Consider the following 10,160-nt stretch of genomic DNA (forward strand, 5'->3'; position numbering starts at 1 on the left):
TTTATTCTTTGAGGTATGTTCCCTGTATGCCTAGATGTTCAAGGGTTTTTATTAAGAAGGGGTGCTGGATTTTATCAAAAGCTTTTTCTGCATCTAATGATATAATCATGTGGTTTTTGTTTTGACATCTGTTGATGTATTTAATTACATTTATTGTTTTACGAATGTTGAACCAGTCCTGCGTCCCAGGGATGAATCCTACTTAGTCATAATGAATGATTTTTGAGATGTGTTGTTGAATCCGGTTTGCTAGGATCTTGTTGAGAATTTTAGCATCTATGTTCATCAAAGATATTGGCCTATAGTTCTCTTTTTTGTTGGGTCTTTACCTGGCTTGGGTATCAATGTGATGTTAGCTTCATAAAATGATTTGGGGAGGGTTCCATCTTTCTCAATCGCCTGAAATAGCTTCAGTAGGATTGGAATCAGTTCCTCCTTAAATGTCTTGTAGAATTCTGCCGTAAAGCCATCTGGTCCAGGGCTTTTTTTTGTAGGTAGTTTTCTTATTACATCGTCAATTTCCTTGATTGTTATTGGTCTATTTAGGGTCTCAATTTCTTCTTGTTTCAACCTAGGCAGGTTGTGTGATGACAGAAAGTCCTCCATTTCCTTGAGGTTTTCAAGCTTGTTTCCATACAAGTGTACATAGTAGTCTCTGATGATCTTTTGTATTTCTTCAGGGTCAGATGTGACTTCATCTTTTGTGTTTCTGATTGTGCTTATTTGGGTTTTTTCTTTCTTTTTCTTGGTCAGTCTAGATAGGGGACCATCGATCTTGTTTATCTTTTTGAAGAACCAGCTTTTTGTTTCATTGATTTTTTGTATTGTCTTTTTGTCTTCTATGTCCTGGATTTGGGCTTTTATTTTGGTGATCTGGATTCTTCTGCTGAAATTAGTGTTTTTGTGATCTTGCTTTTCCAACTTCCTTAGGTGGCTTGTTAGGCTATTAATTTGTGCTCCTTCCAATTTCTTCATGTGTGTTTGTAGGGATATAAATTCCCCTCTTACTAAAGCTTTTAAGGCCTTCCAGAGATTTTGGTAAGATGTTTCTTCATTTTCATTTGTTTCCAGGTATCTTTTGATCTCTGTTTTGATTTCATCATCGATCCAGGAGTTGTTTAGCATCATGCTGTTTAGTGTCCATGTCTTTGTGGGTTTTGGGGGGACCTTGTTGGTGTCAATGTTTATTTTTATTCCACTGTGGTCCAAGAAAGTGCATGGTAGAATTTCAGTCTTTTTAAATTTGCTTATGCTTGATTTATGACCGAGAATCTGGTCGATCTTGGAATATGTCCCGTGTGGTGATGAGTAGAATGTGTATTCTCTGGTCTTTGGATGGAGTGTTCTGTATGTATCAATTAAGTCCATTTGGTCCAGAGTCACATTGAGGTTCCAGATCTCCTTGCTGATTTTTTGTCCTGATGATCTGTCGAGGGTTGTGAGTGGGATATTAAAGTCCCCAGTTATGATAGTGTTAGAATCAATATCTTTCTTTAGTTTTTCTAGGAGTTGCTTTGTAAAAGTTGGTTCACCTATATTAGGTGCATATATGTTTAGGATAGATATTTCTTGTAGATGGAGTGAGTCTTTTATCATTATGTAGTATCCTTTTAAATTTTTGATAGCTTAAATAGTATTTTGTCTGAAATTAGGATTGTGACTCCTCCTTTCTTTTGTGTTCCATTCGCCTGGAAATTTGTTTCCCATCCTCTTACTTTGAGTCTGTGGGTGTCCTTTCTAGTGAGATGGGTCTCTTGAAGGCAGTATAATGTTGCCTGGTGATATTTTATCCATTTTGCCATTCTATGTCTTTTCAGTGGTGCATTTAGTCCATTCACATTTAGGCCAATTATTGAAATGTGAGAGTTCATCCCTAACATATAGTTATTTTAGGGTTGTTGTTCCACTTGGTTTACTGTCTTTTTTTGTTTTTGGGATTGGTTCATATGTATTTTATTCTTTTTCCTATAGTCTTGTGAAAAATGTTGCTCTTTTTTCCCCCCTTTTCTTCTGTGTTTAGTACTTTCTTAAGTATTTCATGTAGAGGTGGTTTGGTGGCAGTGTAAGTTCTTAGGGATTGGATATCTGGGAAAGATTTTAATTCTCCCTCGCTGATGAAGCTTAATCTGGCAGGGTAGGTTATTTTTGGTTGAAATTGTTTATCTTTTAGGACTTTGAAGATAGTGCTCCAAGCTTTCCTAGCCTGCAGGGTTTTTGTAGATAAATCTGCTGCTATTCTAATTGGTTTTCCATGGTAGGTAATCTGACCTTTTTCTCTTGCTGCCTTTAGGATTTTTTCTTTTATGCCTACTTTGTTTAGGCGAATTATTATGTGTCTAGGAGTTGGTTTTCTCATTTGTTGTCTTGCAGGGGTTCTCTGGATCTCTTGTGTTTGAGTTTTTGCATCGTTGATTAGATAAGGGAAGTTTTCTTGAATGATCTCATAGAAGGTTTGTTCCATTGTGGTCTCTGTCTCTTTTTCTGCTTCAGGCAGACCAATTACTCTTAGGTTAGGCCTCTTGAGGTAATCGCTTATCTCTTGAAGGTTTTTTTTGTCTTTTTGAGCTTGTTTTCTGTGTTTTTGCGAGTTTGGGTTATTTCTATATTTTGGTCCTCAAGCTCTGAGATTCTTTCTTCTGCTTGGGTAATTCTGTGTTCCATGCCTAACAGTTTATTGTTTATTTCATTCACAGTTTTCTTTATTACTGTTATCTCAGATATCAGCTCCTTTCTAGTTTCTTCTTGAGTCTCTTCAATTCTTTTTAATCTCTCTATTAATGTCTTGATGTCTAGGGTTGTATTTTGAGACCATTGATTCTGGGCGGGGCTCTTCGTTGTTTACATTCCAAAGTCAGTTTTCTCAGTGTCTGTCCTCCCAGGAGTCTGGGACAGTCCCATATTCTTCTTTTGATTTTTCTTCATTTGTGTAGATTTTTCTCTCTCTTCCCTTAGTGGATCAAGTTCCTGAGATCTAATCTCCAGCCTCTCTCCTCTCTTTCTATTGCAGGCAGTTAGCTTGTTGCCTAGGAGATCTGTGACACTAGTCACTATTCAGTGTAGGGGAGGGGCTTTGTCTCCTGTTGATGATGTCACCGTAGGAACCAAGGTGGAGGCTCTGCTAGGTGGACAGGGTGATGTGATGTAAATATGCCTTGAAAATGGTAGAGGTGGTTGTTTGCTTTTAGAGGCCTCCTGTGGGTCTCTAAGCCAGACCAGCTTCACAATTGGGCGCTGGATCTGGGGTGCCTGCAGCTGGCTGAGGTGGAGGACAGGGTTGGGCATTTCCTCCTCTGGAGCTGGAAGCCTGCAATTGGCACCTTACACCAGCTTGGGGTTCTGCCCCCTTACACAAGCTTGTGGTTGCACGCTGAGTGCCTCAGCAGGGTGGGCCAGGGGCTTCTGATCTCCAAAGCTCCAGAGGGCAGGTGGTGGTTCTGGGTCCCTCCCAGGGCACTTTAGCCAGAAATGGGACTGGTATCTCTAAGGGGCGGGCACTCAGAGCCTCCCTGCATGACTGGCAGCTTCACGCTGGGTGCTGGTCTCCACGCTGTGGCAGGGGATGGAGCTGTGATCCGGGATTTGGAATTCCCCAGCCAGCCGGAATCACATATAGTGGAGCAGCTGGTGCGTTGGCGATGTCTGACCCTGCGTGGGACCAAAAGTCCCCAAGACTCGTACCAGTGTGGGTGGAGGTAGGCGGGGGCATGCAGGAAGAAAAGTAATAGTCTTTTTGGGAAACTCACATCGGAGAATCTCAGGGATCTATCTATACAGTTGCCATCTTGCCGTCCAGCCAAATTATTTATTTTTAACATAGTAGTTCTTCTTTGGTCTTTTGCTTTGTCTTGTGAATCAAACTGCTTTTTATTTTTTTGATTAGATTAGACACTGCTTCACAGGGGATCTTGTATTATTGGTTATTAGAAAAATTTTTATAGTGAAATCTCTGATGGATAATAAGAAAAGAATCAGGACCTTTGAGTATCTAGAATAATTTCAGGACTATTATAAGCACACACACACACACACAAAAAAAAGCTAAAAAACCACCAAGTTACATATTTTCTTGTCAATATTATTTCCTGATTGTCACATAGTGTGAGTTATTGTGGAAGAACTGAAATGAGGGTAGGTGATTGAAAAAAATAGAATAAAACATTTAAAATCTATAAAAATTGATACAATTTTCCCCAATATTTTCCTGTCTGTGGCAAACTTTGAATCAGTCACAATCTGCTTCTCTGATAACTCTCTGAGCTAGAAATTCAATAAAAGTTACCAAGATTGTAGAACTAGATTAATTTTTCTTTCTCAAATTTACTCTTGGGTCCTAAATTGCCACAATGACGATGTCAAGAGTCTTGGTAACATCAACTCTACTAATTAAGGATTTCAGGAATTAATTTTGCTTCAGATAGGCATGAACACAATATCAGCTCTGACCTTGGTTTGATTTTTACATCTTTTTCTCAAATTTTGTGTTTGCCTTTCATTGCATGAGAAGACTCACTCAATTGTCTTTGTTAATTTAAATCCAAATTCGAACGCACAGCTCAGGCTCCCAGTACTCTGCTTCTGCTTCCATCACTTTCAGTTCTGAATAATTTCTACTTTACATTTCCTCTTGCTACCTTCACTGCAGAGCTTTTTAATGACAGGGTTTTTTGTTTTTTGTTTTGTTCCTCCTTGTTCCTCAGAGCTCTCAGACCCCCTTGACTTATCTTTGAACCAAGGGGATAAAAACTTAAATATCACATCCTTAAGGTACATTGCTTTATATATAAAGAATAATTACAACAAAAGCAAGTTTTGTTCCAAGACTAGTAGTTGCTTCAGCCTGACCATGTTTATGGTTCACTCTGATACTTTCAGTGATTTTTGAAACTTGGGCATAGTAACCCACGTTGCTTCTGCCTACTCTGATTTGCTTGATGGAAACGTTTTTGAAATTGAAATTTTGAATGAAACACGCTCACATTTGGAGTAACTCAAAGCATGCAATTCCCTTGGGAAACTGAAGAGAACAAACTTTTTTAGCCTTTGCTATTTCACATTGAAAGACAATCTCTACTCCTCTTCCCACTAGTGGCCTGTAGAGTAGATGTTTCAGCACTTAAAATGCAAAAGGTACCACTCATCCTCACACTGTTGATGAACCAGTAGAAAAATATCCTTCATCATTTAAAGTTCATTAATGGTTTTAGTACTTTCTCACTGTATTTGTGGTTTATACCATAGGTGCTATAGAATTCTGAATCCATTCATTTCCATAAATTAGCCATTTTCTTTCTTTTATCTTCTAATGACCTTTGTCTTGGTCTTTAATTATAGCTTATGGCACAGATCTGTAAAAGCAATTATGAGACAACACATGTTTGGCAGCCTTGTCATTATCTTTTGAGTTAAGAAAGGTCAGACTCTCTCAGTAGTTTGAATGGAACTCTCCATAGAAAAGCCAGGTGTTTTATGCATGGGCACTGGGGATTCCCATGGAGGAACTCTGTCTTTTGAGACAGAAAGGCACACACTTCATAAGACAGTCAGTAATGTTCTCCCTCTTCTCTCAGTTGAGGCAGCTCTGTTACATTCAGGTGAGAAAAGAAAAATGCCTGTGAATGTGTGTGTGTGTGTGTATGCATATATATGTATATGTATTAATATATATCAAAAAGAATGAACAAATGAATGGACATTAGCCTCTTTTTAAAATAAGGCTCTTCTCCTAAGAAAGTAAAATATTTGAACTGATAGGAGTCAGAGTTGTTTACACAATGTGGTGACTCTACTGATCTCCCTCTCTTCTACTCTCCACAAGGGAAAAGAGAATGGCAGGTATTCATGGTGATTAATTACACACACTTGCCTCCCCAGAGTCATATCATAGTGATAGATGTCTGCACAGTGCTGAAGTCCTCTAATTAGGGCTGACTGAGTAAGGTAGATTAAAATTCTAAACATTAGACTTTGGAGAAAAGCTCCAGCCCCCATTCAATTTTCATTAGTTTAGAGTCCCTTCATAGATTCAAAGTCATCTGAGAATTATTCATGGGTTCTCTGAGAAATTTAGCTACATCCCGGGAATGCTGAAATTTGACAATGATTTTAAATCCTTAAGCAGACCGCATTGTTTCAGTGGTATCTTCTGTGTAGAGGCAATGCCTTCATAAAATTAATTAAGATAATTGAGAGAAAACAAATAGAATGTTTTCTAAATGATGGCATTTATTTTGTTTGCTTTCTTAGTTTTAAAGTCTTATCCCAGTTTCTGCTTAGTTACAGATTCACACCTTGCTTGAGTTTTTCTTACTTTACTCTTAAAGCAAACTTTTTATTTATTGAAGATGTCAGGACTAAATGCATTATTTGGTGGAGAAAAATAACCCAAGTAAATTTTCATTTTATCTGCATTTAGCTTCCAGTTTTTTTAAAGAGAAAGTTTTATTTTAGTACATAATATAGGCAAATTGAAGAAAACAATGCAATTGCAATACTTAGTAAAAATAAAATTAAACGATTAAAACTATGTTGCAGTCCACTGAGGATTATTGTAAGAAACCTATACATTTAGTGCAGTAAATAGATTTGGTAAACTTCTTCAAAATCCAGTCATTTGGTCTTAACACTGATTTGTATTTCAACAAAATCATGGCACTCAATGCAGTTTCTAGTGATCAGTTTCTATGTTCAGCTGTTTTGTCTCATCCTTGATTGCAAGAGGGCAAGTCTGCTTAAATAAATGCACTGAGACTGAATGGAAGGGCCTGGGTGGAGAGAAAGTATGAGCAGAGAGTTCTTAATCTATGATCTGCTCCTACCTCTAAAAATTCCCTCTGGCAGAACTCTTCCTTGACACTGCTCTGCCTCGGAAATGCAGATAGGGCCTCAAGCAAGGATTCTTATTACTGAACTAATTCCAGGCTTGAGGACTATCACTTGCCTGTCAGCTGAAAGTTTAATGAAAAACTTCATGGGCAAAATGACAATCTGAAAGTGGGAAAATGAAAATCAAGCCTAGAGCATGTAACAAAATAAAATAAATAGCTTTCCCATTTGGTTATAGCCGTTCACTTAGCATTTGGCAGCATCAGTCATTGTTGGCATTTTGGGATTGGTTTCCAACTCCACACTCTCATACAGCATGCGTGTGTAACGAGAGTCTTCTTTCACATATCTTGTGTACTGTCCCTGGTGTCGTGATTGAGACACATCAGGAATGGGGATTTTTTATCTGTTTATTTTCTCATTCTGATGACCTTAGGTTAACAGAGAAAGTTTCAAATATTGATCATAACCCTACTTCTAGACCATATCTCCCACATTTATGCCATCTCTGAGCACAAGATGGTTCTAGGAAAGAGATCTGAAGACCAACAGCACTAGTTAAGTTAGGAATTAAAGGTATCTTTGAAATGCAAGGGAAAGGAGTTTTACGCATAATTAAAAACAACATCAGGTTGTATCTTCTTGCTTGTCATTTATATTTTGTTGAGTTCTTTTATCACTTTTTTCCCACCGCTTCTTGTTCTGACCATGGCTAGAAAGTCCTACGAATCCCTTGGTTAAAATACTCCTATTTATTCTTGCCAGGTAATCATTATTCTTGAGACTTTTCAGTTACTGTTTATCTGGAATTTTGAAACCTATTCTAGAAGCATTTCTTTATGTCATTTGAAAGGCTAGTTAATTGCCATGGGTATTAAGTAGGGCTAGGTTTATCTAAAAATAACAAAAGACTAAATTGATCAATGTTTTAAATAACATCTGCTTGTATTTTTCTCACATGTGAAAGTCCTGAGGTAAACCACATAACTGATTTTATGCTAATTTTCCTCTGTGAAATCTCTAGGAACTCTGGTTATTTTATCTTGTAGTTTTCATCTTGTTGTTTTGAAAGTAGTCTTTGTCCCTAAGGCTGTCATAGTTCCGGTGGTTGTTTTGATTCCAGATATCATACTTAGATCCAAAGAGAAAAAAGTGAAGAAAGTGCAAAGGATGCATACATTGGTTTTTTTTTTGAGTAAGATTTCCATCAGCTCATATCTCTTTGGCCAGACCTTATAGTATATGCAATTGAAAGTAAATTAAGAAATGCAGAACCCAACTAAAATTTGGAGTTTTATTACTATGATAAAGAAAAACCCAGATATTAGAAACAATAATCTCTGACATCTTTTGCTAGATATTAATTTTTTTAATCTAAGAACTTTGCAAGAAGCAGATAAATGCTCTGTCTTCTGACTTTAACTTGCCCTATAAAACAATCAAGTTAATTAATTATTCTAGGGTAGGTACAGTAACTCATGCCTATAATCCCAGAACTTTGGAAGGCTGAGGCAAGAAGAACACTTGAGATCCGGAGTTCAAGACCAGCCTGAGAAACATAGTGAGACCTCATCTCTACCAAAAAAAAAAAAAAAATGAGCTGGGTGTGTTGGTGCGTACTTGTAGTCCCATCTACTAAGGCAGCTGAGGGAGGAGGATTGCTTGAGACCAGGAACTGGAGGCTGCGAGGAGCTATGACTGTGCCACTACACTCTAGCTTGGGTAACAGAGTAAGACCATGACTCAAAAACAGAAACAAAAAATTAACCACTATAAACCTTAGAAGTTTTAACAATGAAATGTAGCTAATAATGACATAATTCTCAGACAATATGGTGAGAGTTGATCATATATAAAAAGAACAGGATAAACCCTATGCAAAACATGTGGTAAATGTTGTGCTCCTCTTCTTATAATTTGTCATGAAAGTTAGTTTGTGCCAGGAACGGCTCAAGCCTGTAATACCAGCACTTTGGTAGGCTGAGGTGAGAGGATTACCTGAACTCAAGTTTGACATCAGCCTGGACAACTTGGTGAGACCTCGTCTCTGAAATAAATCAAAAAATAAACTGGGCATGGTAATGTGCACCTGTAGTCCCTGCTACTTGAAAGGATGAGGCTGAAGGATTGCCTGAGCCCAGTAGGTTGAGGCTGTGATAGCCATGAGCGTGCCACTGCACTCCAGCCTGGGCGATGGAGTAAGACTCCAACTCAAAAAAACCCCAAACAAACAAACAGAACAAGAAAGTTAGTTTGCATTCCTATAGGAGATTTAATCATCATATAAATTTTAGTAGCACTGTGCAACAGGAAAATTATAAATATGCTGCAAATGTGAGTATATTTAAATGTACAGTAAGTATTACTAACAATAGCACAAGGAAGGGATAGACAGTTGTAGGACACTGCCAGGGGAGGGGGGAGGCATGTAACAACATAAAGGATACCTGATTTTAAACCAGGGGAAGTAAAGACAAGTTAGAGGCCCCAACTTCATCTGCACAGAGATTACTAATGTACCTAATCCTGACTTGTAGCCCACATCCTTAAAATAAAATAAAATATTTAAAAAAAACATTAAGAAATGACATACACTAAAAAAAAAAAACAAAAAAAAATTTAAGAAATACATTAAAGATTGGATGAAATTAGTTTAATGGCACATTTTATTTAACTTTATATAAATATAAAATTATTGAGATCATTTTCATTCTTTTTTTCTATAGTAAATCTTAGCAATTGCTATGCATTTTGCACCTATAATCCATCTCAATTTGGACAAGCCACATTTCGAGTTTCGATAATCATATTAGCTAGTGACAATTGTATTGGACAGCACAATCCATACCCTACGATTTTACTTGAAGCAAATCAAACACTGAAGTTCATGACTAATTTTTTATTCCAATATGCTGAATAGTTACAAGCCCATATCTCAAATACTTGAAATAAAACACTTGAGAATTATATGTGCAATAGAGAAACAAAATGCTCTCATGTGAGAACAATCAAAAAGGAATGTGAGCACACATTTGAAAATTCTTTTTGTACAAAAATAGATGACAAATTTTTTTTTTTTTGAGTTGGAGTGTCACTCTGTCGCCCAGACTGGAGTGCAGTGGCCGCTCCCGGCCACCGCAGCCTCGACCTGCTGGACTCCGGCGATCCTTCCGCCTCAGCCTTCCAAGTGGCTGGAATTACAGGCATGCACTACCACGCCCGGCTGATTTTTTGATTTATTGTAGAGATGAGGTCTCGCTGCCCAGGCGGGTCTCGAACCCGCGGGCTCAGGCAATCCACTCACCTCAGCCTCCCAAAGGCGCGGGATACAGGCTGAA

The sequence above is a fragment of the Carlito syrichta genome, unplaced genomic scaffold, assembly GCF_000164805.1.
Source record: "Carlito syrichta isolate Samal-C Ts95f unplaced genomic scaffold, Tarsius_syrichta-2.0.1 Scaffold308876, whole genome shotgun sequence".
In the NCBI taxonomy this organism is placed as follows: Eukaryota; Metazoa; Chordata; class Mammalia; order Primates; family Tarsiidae; genus Carlito; species Carlito syrichta.